Source organism: Corapipo altera, unplaced genomic scaffold, assembly GCF_003945725.1.
Source record: "Corapipo altera isolate COAL_440 unplaced genomic scaffold, ASM394572v1 44, whole genome shotgun sequence".
Taxonomy (NCBI): domain Eukaryota; kingdom Metazoa; phylum Chordata; class Aves; order Passeriformes; family Pipridae; genus Corapipo; species Corapipo altera.
The window spans coordinates 3,854,332-3,868,982 of record NW_020884880.1 but is presented as its reverse complement, the minus strand read 5'-3'; positions in this window follow the sequence as shown (position 1 = coordinate 3,868,982).

Sequence of the window (14,651 nt, the reverse complement as noted above, 5' to 3'; positions counted from 1 at the left end):
GGCCAGATCCTGCTTGCCTCTTAAAATCAAGAGAATCCCCCTACCCAAGCCAGCATAATCCTTGTTGTCCTGAGCAGCAACTGCAGTACCATACCCCCTTGCTAACAGGGGATCTTTCAGACACACAGACCTTGATTATACTTTCAAAGCTGCAATGTGAGAAGATTATTAGCCCATTTGTTACCCAGGTTGTCCACCTCTTCCCTCATAAGATGACTGTGAAGGGAAAAGGGCAAGTGAGATTTCTTGGCATCGTTTAAAGACCTGAGTTAAGTTGGGCAAATGGCTGGTCCCATGAGCAGACTCCCCTCTTACCTCCTGCAAATCTGCAGCCCCACGCCTGAGCATAGCTGGGGTTTGGCACACTAACACTCTACCTCTGCATTGCTGGGAGAGGCCACTGAAAATATACAATCCCCAGACGGGAGCGATTTAGTGAAATTAAAAACAGACAAGGGGCATTGAAACAAGGAGGTGTCAAATGTTCCCCCTGCCCCACCAAGATTTTGATGTGGCTGCTATGTATACCTGTCTGTCTCCTCTTCACCACCATTTGAAAGTTTGAAAGTTAAAATGCACAGAAGGAGTGGAATTAGAGCAAAGACACACACACCTTCACAGACACACACATGCGCTTTTAATTGTGTGTTATTATCAGTTAATTTCAGCTTGTCTAAAGGCAGGAAGAAAACAGCCTACAGTGGGGCTTGGGCCTCCAGAGATATTGTAAAACATAACATCCAAAGGCCTTCCTTGACTCCATTGCTTCCTTCAGCCCACAAAGAATGTATTAATTCACATTGTTTGATTTTTCCAGATGCTGCTGCTTTACCACTGTAGTCCTTCTATTTTTTTTTTTTTTTGTTAGAAAATATATTCTAATGCACCAGTGAATGATAACGGTGCTGCCTTTTGGCAGTGAACAACCAAGAGGAAAATTAAGAAGTCAATATAGCTTTTTACAGTCCCAAGTAGCTGCATGTCTCAAACAGAATAAGAATGCTTTATTTGAATATATCACAAGGATGAAGGCTTCAAGGGAATTGCAGCATTGCTTGGGCTCACAGGATTTAAAGGGGGAACTAAGGAAGATTTTATCATATAAGGTTTTGGAAAGTTAGCTATTCTCCATGTCCTTTTCTAGTACTAGTAATGGTACAGAGTGTGAAACAAAGGTGTCGCTGAAGTAAAGTGGTAAATTAAAAGCAAATGAACTATCATACAGCATAAGTCTATCACTTCAACTAGATTTGCATTTCCTTATTACTGGTGGGAATAGGAAAAATTCTAGGAGATAGAAGACATAATATTTAAAGCATTAGGATTGTGCTTAGACTACCAGGATTTAAAAATACAGGGATAATTTGGAATTTGTGGACCAGTGGGAATCTTATCTGCACCCATTAAATTCATCAAATGGTAAGAAAAAATAAAATAGTAACAGGAATATGCAAGCAGGAATATATGAGCGGATAAGGTTTGGTGCAGATTTTGTCGAATCATACCTCCCTGATCTCCCTGAATCTTTGCTCGTGTCCACAGAAGGGTGGACAGAGGTGAACCAGACATCCATTTCTCTAGATTTCCACTAAATCTCTAACAAAATACATACATGAAATTAAGGAAAAAAACCCCAAGGCTCAGGCATAGGAAGCATAGGAGGCAAGTGCTCTTAGAAGCTAGTGAATAAACAGTTACTCACATAGGTATTAAATGGCCAGCTTTTGCCAAAGTAAAAAGTTTACCATTGAGATACTCCATTTATTAGGATCAGTGTCATTACTTACTATACTGCTATTATTATATTGGTATTACTACTGTGTTTACTATACAGTTGGGCAGAGTGATGAAAAATATGAGGCCAGCATGATTTTTTTTTTTGCTGTGTGAAAAAAACATTTTGAAGATGTTCATGTAGTTTCAAACAGATCAATAATTTAATAAATTAAATAAACAGTAACAAAAAGGATAGCTGAAATTCAGTGTTGATAAAATATTTTTATATATGTATTTTTTGATAGGAAAAAACCCAACCACCTTTATTCAAAGACTTCTAAATTTCAGCACTGATTTAGAGGGGAATCCTAGTTGGCAATTCATTGAGATACTCTGTTAATGTGAAACTGCAGGTTAAAACCCTTGATGGGATTTAATGGGATGAATAAGGAGCAGGACAGCAGAATGCTCTTACATAAATCACTGCCACCATTTACCCCAGCACTGCACACGTGTGTCTGGGTGTTTTGTCAGCAGAAAGAGAGTGTGTTTGGAAATGAGCTCAGAAATTACTCTGACTCATTGGTGGAGAAATTGGAAAGCTGGGATTTGTTTCTCTTTGAAACAGAGAGAAAAAGAAAGGGACATGATAAAAGCAGAGAAAATAACCAGTGTACCCTGTCATACACAGCAAAAAGTGGGCACTTGATGAAAATGAAAGGCAGCTAAGTCCAGACCGCTAGCAGGCAAGTTTCCTGCTTCCAGAGGGCTCACACTGACTCTGGATTGCTTTGCCACGCAGGCCAGGCATTCAACAAAGTCTGAAGAAGCACTGAGCTTTCTTTTGGACAATAATACTATCTGCAGTTACAATAATTAATGCCAAGAAAAAGAACACTAGAGAAAAATATAGGAACTCGTACTTCAAGCCAGCACTCACTGTCCTAGGGATTATTTTGCAATGAGACTGTGGTCAGGGCAAATAATACATCAGGTTATTCTGAGCTTTATCAGATAAAGGACAGCAGCAGATGCATCAGAATGGTCTACAAAGGTGATTCCCATCCTATTGTCCTGCCTGGGCTATACATATACATTTTTGTGAGGCCATCTGATAGCAATTGAGTGTCAGTTTTGACAGAAATGGCTTTCTTCCTGTATTTTGTAGTTCATTTTCATAAAGAAGTAAATAACTAGGATTTTTCAGATGGAATTTTGAGCATGATTTCTATCTGGAGGGCTGCTGACAAATACATATGCATATTTTTAATTACCATCCTCATTTTAAAATCAGATTGGTTCATTAAATGATGGAGAATGGCTCAGGAAAGACAGGCAGTGCTTTAAGCCCTCTGCATCTGGAAAATGGTTCAGGAAAGTCAGGCAGGGCTGTAAGTCCTCTGCTTCTGTTTCCTAACTTTTTACAACACACAGGATCCAGACAGATAGGACTCTTGGTATCTTTTATTTTCTTCAAATACTCCGTATTTAAAATACTACTCCAGTGGTTTCTGACAACTGCTTAGGGCAATTTTGCTTAGCCTAGCGGAATGTCCTGGAAACTACTGGCAATGATTTAGCTCCCAAAATTGGAACACATTTAGCAGAGACAGAAAGCCTATGAACAAATAATGGACAAACGCCAGAGTAAATAAATGTGGTTCATGAGCTGTGGTCAGAAATGTCTCTCTTTCAGTATGCAGTGCAAATCTTTTGCCAACATTTACCATAAAGTTATTACACAAAGCAGTTTTTCCTCTCACTAAGACAAACTCAATGAAAGACTGCTTCTAGTCTAGCAGACTACCATTAAGTCTGCGATAGCCTGTCATGCCACGAGGAAACCTGTGTGCAGTTGGTTCATTTCAAGCTGCGCTTTTGATTTTGTTAGTCAGGCTTCTGTGCAAAAAAAAGAGAGCAAGCAAGAGAGAGCCTCCTCACAGTTCAACACTTCTTCAGGAGACCATAGTGAACCACAGTGCAAATTCTAGCCATCTTGTCTCCCAAGCCCACCTCTTGGCCAGGCTCCACAAGTCCTTTGAAAGCACTTTCGGAGGCTGTCATTATGGAGAGAGGCACTGCAGGCATCACCACCACTCAGCAGCATCACCTTCCTTTTCAAATACCATGTCAGTGGCTCCAAGAGAGGAAAGGGCAGGTGTAAATCTCTGGCAAGCTATAGTTGATGCTTCTTCCTGAAGCTCCTTCACCATGTAATGCAGGATGAGTTTCAGTATTTGCATTATGAACTCCACAGTTTTCTGGTGGTTGTGGGCCATGGATCTGAGTGTGTGGGACCTCTGCTCTCCTCTGCTTCTTTGGAGGAACTGACTGATGTCATCTTCACAATTCTGCAGAAGAAACCAAAGAATTTGCAGAGCCTCTCTGTACCCTTAGGAATCTTGACTCCAAAGCTAAACAGCCAGAGATGGCTGGGTTTGGCTGTTGTCCGACTGAAAAGGCCCTTCCCAGCTACCAACCTCCCATGCAAGAACAGAAGGAAAAGTTTGGTGGAAGGGCTTGGTCACACTCAGGCAGTTTGGGGTCAAACCAACACCAGGGTGAAATAGATGAAGGAACCAAAACTACTTTTCTGCTCTGCGTAGTTTTCCTTGTACTAATAGCTGAAAATGCAGAAACAGAGACTAAATTAGCCTCTGTGTGTTGCCTATCAGTGTCAAGGCTCAGTTGAGTGTATCAGCCTAGGCATGGTGCCACACAGAGCAATTGTCAGCTCCATTCCTTGGCACATGAATAAGAAAGCATCTGGTTGAAGAAATGAAGTCTGAATTTTTGCTTCAAATCTTGCCCCACCTCCCTTTCACACATGCAAATATAGAACCACACGCTGCACCCCAATATTTAGAGAAGCATGTAAGTTAAAGCAGAAGAGGAATCATAATTGAAATAGTTAATGGAAATCTTGTAGTTTGTAACTTTATGAAATCCTTAATAAATGCTGTTCTAGCAGTTTTCTGTATTTTCACCACTGATAGGATTCAGGCAAACAAAGCTAAATGATTTCTGTAACGCCAGCCAGAAGCCAAACTGAAGATAAAGGGATAGAAACTGTCCTGCTTTTAAATTTTGGAATATTTCTGTATATAAAAATATCTAAGCCCACTCAAATATTCTCTAACAGGGACAGAACGAATTTGCTCTACTATAACCCCATTCCTTTAATGAACATGCATCATTCTGTGCTGTGCCCGGCAGATGTAATAATAGCAATGTCTGGCAAGCTTCTGCAAGGAGCCCTGCAATGAAAGCACCTTCCCCTCCCGCCAAGTTAAAAGAGAACAGGCTGACATGTATTGGAAATGCACAGGCAATATAATGATAGCAAATTGCTTTGAAAAAAAAAGGTTCCACAGCGCATATTGTCATTTCAATCCCCGGCTCTGAGGCAGTGCTTCAGCTCCATCCTCTGTGCCTCCCTCCAGATCTACCCTCTCCCTCACCCCTGCCTTTGGGGAGAGCACTCCCTGCACTGTAGATCAAAAGCAGCATCTTCACTACAAGGGAGAAGAGAGTTCACGAGTCCATACTGCTCCCCCAACTCAGAAAGGGGCAGCCTTTCTACCCCCTTCATCACTCTTTTAAGAGCACATTGGAAAAATTCATTCCTTTTGGTCCCTCCTGATGAATTCCTCTGACTGGGACATTCCTGCTAGTGCCTGTTTCCCTGTTCAGCCCCGTCCGGGCTGTGCCATGAGGCTTTTGTCACAACAATGGTTCTTCTGAGATGATGACAGAACATCATCTAACACCCAGGAAAATGGGGCTTAGCCATTATTTCTAGAATATATTTGAGCCCTTTGGGAGATTGCTATTGAAAAGGCCAGGGATGCTGATTATAATTTTTTATTCTGATGTCTAACAAATATAAAGATTGTCTGCTATGCTGAGGAGCAGCTTAGTTTTCAATACGCTGAGTGGGCTGCCACCGTGGGTCTGGAGCTGTCAGGCATGAAGGGGAGATATCATGTTATCTCCTCATTTATCCCTCTGGACACTTTTCTCATCCACCCTCTACTTCCTTGACCCCTGGGTTGTGTTTGTGCAATTCCAAATGCATTTTACAAAGTGCTGTTTTTATTTCTGCTCAAAACTTCTCGGCTTTTTCAGCTGTGTGAAAGAAACCCAATTGCGAAATGGTGTAAATCACACTCATCCACCTTTCTGATGTGCAATGTGGTCAGAGTATCTGGACATTGTCAGGGCATTGTAGTGCATATCCCAGGGTGACTTTGTTATAAGAAAGGAGTTTAATTTTTTCCTCTTTTGTAACCTTGTGAAATTTCCACATTAAAAAGCAATCACATCTTTCAAACCAGCAATGATTGTGTTTGGCATCATGGCTGCAAACCCCCAGTGTGCAGGGCTGAGCTTGTTTTCACTAAAATGAAATCAGCTTTCAAAATAAATGATCTGCAACAACATTATATTCCCCAAATCTTATAATCCTATTAACAGAGTTGATTTTTTTCCTTTTGTTTTTCTTCTTTTTTTTTTTCCTCATTGCCACCAGACTGACGAGAATGGCCCTGTTTCAAAGGGTAGAAACAGAAAGTCAGTTGAGGATGTAGCCAAGACATGCACTGCAAGCTGAGGTCCGGTCCTGCCAGAGCCTGTGGTTAGAAGCTCTTAACAACTATTGTAAGCCCTTAAATACAATCATCTGTATTTCACCTCTACCTAATGTACTTCATGTGTAGCATGTTTATCTGTTCGCGCAGTCTTTCAAGAGACTCAACAAACAGCCCTGTTTGCAGAAGCGAGGGGGGAATGGGTTGCCTCAACTCTCCCAATGAATGAAGCTTCTATCAAAAATGACACAGCAGTGCCAATGTGGTGAAGGGAAATGTCTCCAAATTAGCCTGGGCAAAAATCTCTTTGCCAGAAGTGGAAATTACGTAGTAATATCAAAAGGCAACTTTACTTATATATAATTCCAGGTTTCTCTGCAAGTATTTTTTTTGGAAGAAAGTCAGGGGGACTCAATATTGTGCAGCTTTTGCTGGTCTTGCCCTCCATGCCCTTCCAGTGGAGGGGTCCAGGGCCCACTCCTCTTGCAGGCACTGTGCACCTTGGAGTCACTTTACTGTCTTAAACCCTGACTAAAAAGGTGCAATAATTGGTCTAGGAGGGAGAAACCCTCGTGATCATGGCAGAAATTTTTTCATTTCCTTTTGGAGGCAGGAGGAAACACCCAGAAAGTGCTGAGACCATACAGAAGGAGCAAGGGAGGGTCACTATCCCACTGCAGTGCTTCTGTGATGATGTCTTTTCAGGGGTTGCACCTGCTGAAAAACTGGGTGCACCCGGCAAACCCCACATTTCTGAGGGGTCACAGCTCCCAGGGGCATGGTGGGCCAGCAGCCTCTGTAGGCTGCCAAGCTTTAGGGTGCAGCATTTGCAATGAAAATGTGTCAGGCTCCTCCAGCTGCTCTTTGGATGCCCAGCAAAGCCTGGAGAGCAACCTGGGGTGTGTATGCAAGCATGCATGGGACCACCAAAGTTCAGACACCCCCTAGACACCTTTTGCTGCAATAAAACACTGACTGGGGAATGTAAACCCGGCCTTTATTTTTTACGTTTTCCTTTTATTAGTTTAGTAGGACAACAGTGGTCTCCTGATGCTGGCAGGGCCCTGCAGCTGCAGGAGAGCAGGTCTCGGCACAGTAGCCTCCAGTCAGAAGCTGCGGTTGCGACTTCAGCTGCCGCCGGCCCGAGCACTGCTGCTCCCTCCCTTGTTTACTAAACGGCTTTGTGACAGCTTTATGTGAAATTCAAAACTATAAAGTAAAAACATTAGATTATAAAGTCAAGAGGCACAGTCCTCTCTCTTAAAATGTAACACCTGCTTCTCATCTCCCTGCATCTTGCTAATGCTGCCAGCTGAAAAGTATTTTTGACAAACTGTGATTAATAAATCACATCAGGTCAAATCTGCTGCCACTGAAAGCCAGGAGAGCTGTGCTGCTGATGATGTTGGGAGACCTTCAATCAGGATTGCAGACCTAGTTTTTTAAAAACCAGTGCTGAGATCCCTGGAGTAATAAGCTTGGCTTAAAAATCAGATTTTTAGGTCTAGGAAACAGGGAATTTATTTTATCTGACTTCTGATTTTTAAGCCTCTAGAAGGTTATATGAGTGAGCTTTGCTGTGTAACCAGGAAGATCTGAGGCTTCAAAAAGTAAACAAAGGAAAGCTGATATTCTGTCAGATCACTTCTGCCAGGAGCTGGCATTTCTGAGGGGCAAAATATCCCAAGATTTGTGACAAAATCTTCAGGATTACAGCCTAAGCCCATAGTCCAGTCAAAACATTCACATCTAGCTGCAATTTGGAAAATATATGAGCTCCTTAGGAACTGTGTGCAACTTCCCGGCCCTGCGGATGTAAATGGGGTCTGGTATGTAAAATTGCTGTTTGGGCAAGTAATTTCAGGACCAGACTCAAAAAGTATTACAGTCTCCTCCACTATTATGGTTTTAATAACTGCGTGTTCCACGTGAATGGTTGTTGGGATGTTGTTAGCCTTCCAGTTACATATAAACATACATGTTGAAGACAGAGCCAAACTGAATCTGCTCACTGTATTCATTAAATGCTCCTCAGGTGTAAGATTAGATACTGAAATTAATTACATGAATAAGGTACAGGTTTGCCTACAGTTTCTCCAGTGCACTCTGCTCTAGGCATGGATTCTTCTCTGACTTAATCTTTTATTAAAATATGAAGGTAGAATTGACAAGCATTCATAGGCATCTCAACAAACGTGCTGTGGACTTGGTGGCATTCTGTGGACTTGTCTGCGTTCCACTTACAGATCTCCTGATGAGATCACAGTACAGATTTGTTCGTAATTTCATCTAGACAGTGTTCGTTGCACAGTTTCTTTTGTTTATACAAAAGAAATTATTTAAAAGGCTGTCTAGTTTAGAGTACTGAAAGAGTTCTTAATTCCAGTAATATCATTACAAACACCTAACACTGTGTATAAAATAGAGCAGATCCATCCTCTGGCTTTGCTCTTCTCTTCAGGGGGTTCAGACCACTTGAAATCTGAATCTGCTAAACACTGCCTCACTTCCCAAGCACTCTCCTCATCTTAATGCTGGAGGGGACACAGTGAGCGCAGACTGCTACGTGCAGAATTAAGTATTTGGATAAATATCTTGCTGAACTGGAATCTTTCTGGGAAGGGCTGGATGTGAGCATTGAAGTGTGATGCCGATGGAGGGGTTGTATAATCCTTTTCTTTTCAGAGCTCTTCACCATTCAAGACAAATGTTGTAATAACAAACAAATATAGACAGGCAATGATTTGGGAAGAAATCTAGGTGAGATTTGCACAGGAGCAAGGGAGATTGAGGTGCATGAGTCTCACTTTTTATTTGGGATTGGTTAAACTCAGATTCTTAAGCAGGTATGATAATACCAGTGTATATGCTAATTCCTACCTATCAAGATTTTACCGTAAACAGTGGTAGAAAAAAGTACTGGAATAATTATGAAAAATATACTGACATTTTCCTTTTAAGAAATTTCAGCTTTTTTTTTTTCCTGAAGAAACAGTTTTCTAAGGCAATTTACTCAGACAATAATAGAAGTGTATTTATGTAGCTGAAAAGATTAGTAACTCTCTTGAGAGAAAACAACAGATTCCATCTACCCATCAGGGAACTACCACAACTCACAGCTGCAGAGCAAAAGAATAAGATCCACCAGAGCTTGTGCCAAGAGGAGCCGTCCTGCACCCCCACCTCACCAGACTGTCCTTTGCTGGCAGCCCCTCTGCAAACCTTGACTGCTGTGTATACGAGCCTAGAAGTCTAACTGCTGGTGTTTGCACTGCAGAAGTGTTCAGTCAGCACAGCATAAACTTATAAAGTGCTCTCCAAACAGGCAGAGGGCTTGATGAAGTTTCCTCTCCAGTTGTTCCAAAGCCCCAGCCAAAAATCTCAGTGGGATTTCCCGGAGGAATTGCAGATCAAGCACAGCAGAGCTGCAGCCAAACACCAAGGCTGGAGGTTTGTATATTTGCTGTTTTCTTCCCTAGACTCCTGTGGCAGACCCCATTTGCTGTGGGTTAGCTGAGACTGTCACTAGCCCTGCTTGGCCACTCTCATCTTAGCCTTTGCAGTATCTCATCACCCCACTTTCCTCTGTCAGCTCTCTCACTACAGCCTTACCATCTTTCCTTGTTTGAAAAGGATCTGCTAAAGGGGATTTTTTTAAAGGCTCAGAGCCTAGAGCCATTTAATTACATGATAATCTCAGCTTTTGTTTAAAAAGAAATGCACTAAGCTCTCATGATGGTGTGGAGAAGATGGTACATTTGAATCTTTGGGGTTTGCAGAAGGCAAATAAAAATACCTAGCAATATATATATATTTAATTTCATGGTTTGGAGGTGGAAGACTAGTGTTTTACAGTATTGCAAGATTGGCAATAGTGTACTTGGCTTCCAACAGGACTGACTTTTCTTCTCTTGGCCCTTGTTTATTTCTGCAGACTGATGTGCTTGTGGCTTGGCAAATAAGTCTCTCTGGACCATTGTAATACTTTATTGGTGCATATACAACTGTTGGGACAACAGCTGTAAACCAGAAGTGAATTCTTATTTTCTTTTTGTTTCATACTTTGGCATAGTAGATGTATTTTCTGAAAAGGCCACAAAAAGTCTTACATTTCCTTGTGTGAAAAATATGGGTAGGGAAAACAAATACCTCTAATCAATGGCGTTTTAATCTAATGGCCCTTTCTAGGATGGATGACTTTAATACCTTTTTGTACTTGCAAGGCCGTACATTTCTTTCTGAATCTTACTCTAAATGTAGGGGTCATATTAGGCCAAATATGGTTGTCCTCAGCTAGATTTTATCTGCTTTCTGTGGTAGGAGAACAGGCTTCCAAGAGCTCTGCCTGGAGAGCTCACTATCTTTCTTCAGCTTTCTCAGCTTACCAGGCTGTGGTTTTCTTTTCTCCTTCTGTTTACAACACATGATATGCTTTTAGATGATAATAAAAGTCAGTTTTTCATTACCAGCACATGAAAAATACCAAAGAGCATGCAAAGGTGCCAAGGAGGGAGAGAGACTAGTGCTGTGTGCCTCACATGGGCTTCACACTCAAGAATGACATTGGGACTCCTTCAGAGGGTTTTACCTGTCACATTTCCACCCTACATCTTTAATGAGAGAGTTACTCATGACTCTTTCTCTGTTCGTTGTTGTTGTTTCTGGTTTTGTAGATGTCAAAGTATCAGTACAGAGCAGCTTGCTGGAATACAAGGTCTTTCTTACGCTTTTGTCCCACTGCATAAATTGTTGCACTTCAAATAAATCCTTTGGTGTCCAGGTACGCTATGGTGGGATCATGAAGTGTTTAAATAGCCAAGGCAGGTGCCTGTTGTAATTTGTCATAAATATTTGAAGTGAGGTCAGCAGTGACCAAACTTCATCAGCTACATGCACGTAAACATGAAAAAAACCCCAAACAACCAAAAGTATGGGTATCTTCTGACGAAAACATGATAGACTCAGCTGCAGAGAAGACAGCTTAGCTAGAGATTTAGATTAGAATTCCTTGTTTTGCTTTGCATGCATGTGCAGTTTTTGCTTTACCTATTAAACTATCTTTATATCAGACCATGAGTTTCCTCAGTTTTACCCTTCTGATCCTGTTCCCCATCCCATTGAGGGGGAGTGACTGAGTAGCTGTGTGGGGCTTAGTTGCTGTTAAACCACAACACACTCCTTCTCTATGTTGGCAGTCTTGTTCTGTACATTTCTCCTGCTACTGATTTTTTCCTGAGCATGGAGCGCTGCAGAGACACAGCTCTGGTCGTGAAGCAACAGTCCCGGAGGGAATGGAGGATATCTGTGAGGGTGACACTTGCCTCTAAGGGAGTTGTGATTTATGGAGACACACTCCTTTTCTGCTGGAGTGCTGGGAGGAAAGCAGACCCCAGAGCTGCTGGAAAACATTCTGAGAATCTCAGTAAGTGGTTTCTTGGCCTCCATGTGGGCTTTTTTTTTCCTCTTTAAAGGTACAATTTAACACTTTAACTATGAATTGCTTCGTTCAGGAATTTCTGCCTTATGCCTTAAACATTGATGGCACTTAATAAATAAAATGCTGCCTCTCTTCTGCTCTGCTCCCCACTTTTTTTTTTCCCTCTCTTCTTGTTGACTGCTCTCAGTTCAGCTGCAGAACTCATATACCTTCACTCCAGGTAACCTCTGATCACCTCTCAATCTTCCTCTGTAATAACTTCTCCCTTTGAGTTCTTTGTTTTCAGTGCAAAAATCTGTTTTATGTGGAAAGCAACAGGACAAAAGCAGGACAACTGGAAGGAAGGTAAAACTGAAAAGGCATGGGATCAGCTGTCTTGGCTTTTGTTCAGTACTTATTTATTAAAAGCCTTCGTATTTAAAATGTAGAAGAACACACCACCTCCTGCACCAGATAACCTAAGACTGCTGAAACGGTAGTTGATAAAGCTGGTTTAAATTTTGTACGAAGTATGCTTAATTTTGAATATGTTCATTAATTTTAGATGGAACTTCTTTTCATTTAACATTTAACTGCTTGTCTGTTGTTACTACTTCATTAAGAAATTAACTGAGATCTGACACTGAGTACATAAGGAGGTCTCTGCCCCAAAGAGCTTCACCTCTAGATACACGAGACAGTACCAGACAGCAAAGGAAACAGAGAAATAAATAGATGCAGGAATTTGTCCTAGGACAAATGGCAGGACAGTAGCAGTGATGTGATGAGGAACCGAGTCTCTTAGCACCTAAGTCGACACTCGTTTCACTGGGCTACAGTAATAACAGCAGTGAGTCTAACAAGGAGGTAATTTTGGTATTCATAGCAAGATTAACCAACACACCATGTCCAGCAGAGACAACTCAGAATTCATATACGTAAAGGGCACATTTGTAACAAATTCACTGAATCCTTTTAACCTTTTTTCCATTTATGTCTGAATAATAACACTTGGAAATATGCAAAACTAAGGCTTAACAAGCTAGAAGATTTAGATTATGGATGTTACTGTGCTCTTTCAATTTCATTAAATAGCATGCAAGGTAATTATCAGTCATGGAGTTTCCCCTCCTCAGAGACAAACCAAAGGGGAACAATTATGCCTGCAAAATCCAAGAGGAAAAAAGAAACAGTTTTTAAAAAATGTAAGAAAAGCACAGCACCAGTGGACTGTTCCAAAAGGATCACCAGGCCATGCAGCTCTGCAGAAGATAAGCAGCGACTCCATGGGGACATGAATGAGTCTTAACGTTCAGAGACAAGAGAGGGCAAAACTTAACTCTTGAATGTGACAGAGGGGAAAATGACTACTTCCACACCATCCCCCTCTTTTGCAGATGAGGCAGAGAAGGACAGCAGATTGCTCACTCGCCTGAATTGCAGAAGAGCTGGAGTTCATTTTCAGCTTGGACAAGTCTAGTAGCTGTATCCTCTGTCAAGACTTTGAATGCTTTATGTGGGAAAGCTGTACCAGGTGTACAGACTCCTGTTTGTAAGATCTGGTTTTGTCCAGGAAAAACTTGCAGCAAAACTTCATTTTCAAATAGCTACCATCTCACTGAATTGCTTCTCTCTTAGTGGTAAGGGTTGCTTTCTGGATCAAAAGATGTGTTTCAAAATAAAGCCTGGGTTATTTTCTTTTTTGGGGGGGGGCACAACTAAAACTTTAGAACATTTCCAGATGACCACTGTATGAACAATACTGTAAGGAAACCAGCAGATTTTGTATGTGAAGTTTCGAAGAGCCTCTTCACAAAGGAGACCCTCCAGGTCTTCTTCCCTGGTGTGTTTGGTCATTCTGAAGCACATGCCTGAGCACATGGGAATCTACAATATGGGATCCATGTTTGGATGGAGAAGAGATATGGGACAAAAAGGCATCCAAAATATGGCTTTTCCTCTAGAAGGAGCTGACCCTCTTACAAGACCCCCAAGGCACACCAAAGCATTTTGTCAGAACTTCAGAGGATAAACTTATGTCCTGACAAGATAGAGAGATGGATAGAAGGTTGCTATGGCCATCTGAGTAGTGAAAACAAACACAAGTAGAAGTAAACCGAAGAAAATTTTTCTTTCGTGTCCTCTGTGTGTATGTTTGCTCTGAAACCACTTGTTGATGTGCTGTGAATTAGAATGTAGATATCTGACCTTGAAACTATGGCTTGAGGGCATGAAACCACTTGAGACATAGGTTCCTGATGTCCTTGCAGGTAGAATTTCCAAAGATGTGTCCTGCTGAAGTTAGACACTGCACATTTTCCATGTGGAATTAGCTGAACCCATTCTAACAGTGATCACTGCATATAACATATTTAGTGTGGAAAAATTACTAGACCACTAAGAAGAAGGGATACAGTTCAAAGGCTCAGCTGGTATATACTCAGATTTCATTGTCTTAGTATAAATAGACTTGAAATAAATGCTTAAATCAAAATTGTGAATCTTAGTTGAGGGTAGCTTCAGGATCCAAACCTAGAACTTCCTAGCAATTTCATGGCTGGTCACTGTTGTGGTTGCCCTGCCCACAGACAAAAATCAAGAGAAAGGCAGATTTCCAAGTTTGATGCCTGTGTCAGCCCTTATCAGGAAGAGCAGGCTTGTGGTTGTCACAGGACACTGGAGGTCCAAAGACCTTGGTTTCCTTCCTAACATTTGGACCTTCGGAAGCAGCTCTCTCCTTGAGACAAACTCATTTTTCTCTCTGCAAGTGGGAGACAATACTTCTGTAAACAATAAGAATAAAATCTGTATGACACTTAGTCACTTTAATAATGACTCTATATTAAAGCCAGATAGAGAAACAAAATCTCCAGTACAAACCTATATAGCCTTCTCAGTTTAAACATAACTTTCTGTATCCATATGACCTC